Source organism: Nematolebias whitei, chromosome 6, assembly GCF_014905685.2.
Source record: "Nematolebias whitei isolate Nwh7 chromosome 6, NemWhi1, whole genome shotgun sequence".
NCBI lineage: Eukaryota > Metazoa > Chordata > Actinopteri > Cyprinodontiformes > Rivulidae > Nematolebias > Nematolebias whitei.
This window is the reverse complement of record NC_056503.1, coordinates 30,114,496-30,116,140: the sequence shown is the minus strand read 5'-3', so window position 1 is coordinate 30,116,140 and position 1,645 is coordinate 30,114,496.

Genomic DNA, 1,645 nt, shown 5'->3' with positions numbered 1-1,645 from the left:
AAGCGTTTAAAGTGGTCTTGATCAATATGCTTTCAGAAAGTCTTTCAGTGTTTTCTTTTGGACTTCAGCAGTTTTTTTCGTTCATTTTCTGTCCAGTTTCTGTATCTGTCCATGACAGCAAATTGTGCAGTGTGTGATGTAAAGTAAAAAAAAAATGAGAAGTGGACTTAGGGGAACGGAAAATAGGTAGTACTGGGACTAAAAATCAATTTGAAAATCTTTCACAGTAAATACAGTCAGAAAGTCATGTTTTAAAAAAATAAAAGTTAATACTTGACAATCCTTCATATGTTCATCACATTTTTACCTATTAGCTCTCTAGAGTTCATCGTACAAGTGCTAAAAAACAGCTTTATATTAGTCAAAGTTTGTTGAATTTGGCAACAATTGTCAACTGCAGAAACTGTAATAAATTGTTCAGTCAGGTCGTCTGGACAGTTTCTTTTTCTTTTTTTTGCTGAGACGTTTTATCCTTCATCCAAAGGATTTCTTCAATCTGAAGAGACACCAAACAAACTAATTTCCACTAACAGAATACTCCATAGTGGGGAAAAAAAAACATTATGCTGGTGCTATGATGACCTCCAGGGCCTCCAGGTATTAAATTCAACAATGTTCAGTCAAGTCATCTGGACAGTTTATTCTTTATTTTATTTTTTATTTTTCTATTGAGACATGTTGTCCTTCATCCAAAGGACTTCTTCAATCTGAGGAACCATCAAACAAAACTGATTCCCACAAACAGCATACTCCATAGAGAAAAAAATAAAACAGTTTGCTGTGCTGAGATGGCCTCTGGGGCCCACCCTCTCACCCATCAACTCCTCTGAGACAGTCATGCCAAAATGGTTCAAAACACCAAAGTTCATGCTCAATGATCCAGGTATAAAATCCAACAACGATCAGTCATGTCATCTGGATGGTTTCTTTCGAAACGTCTCAGCAAAACGAGGGGAGAAGGTGGGCCCGGGAGGACATCTTAGCACCAACAAAGTATTTTTTTCCACTATGGAGTATGCTGTTTGCGGAAATCAGTTTGTTTGGTGTCTCCTCAGATTGAAGAAGTCCTTTGGATGAAGGACGAAATGTCTCAGCAAACAAAGAAACCGTCAGATGACCTGACTGAACATTGTTGGATTTTTACCTGGATTACTGACGATGAACTTTTGTGTAATAAATTGAGTTTTTGTGACAGGCTGCTAGTAACAAAGTGCTCAAAGACCAGAATTAAAATTCATTCATTGCTACATTGATTTTATGTTTCAACAACACTGGTTCATCTTTTAGTTAAGCAGCCTTTTATGGCTAAAAAAATTTATTGGTTAAATGGATTAAAAATTATATACATTCCCTGAAAATAACCAGACACTGGACATGAGTGAAAAGCAGACAATTTCAAAATGCAAACTTGAAAAAAAAAATTTAAAGTTAGAATGAAGAAAACAAATCAGTAAGTGCTTTCACAGTGTAGTCTCAACTGCGCAGGCAGACTTTATCTTATATCTTATTATATCTTATATGGTTGTAGATCTTAGATCCTTATAAACTGTTTCTTTTTGTACTTTATATTTTTTTCTATTTTGGGTGTAACTGGGACCTACAGGTCCTTCTCAAAAAATTAGCATATTGTGATAAAGGTCATTAT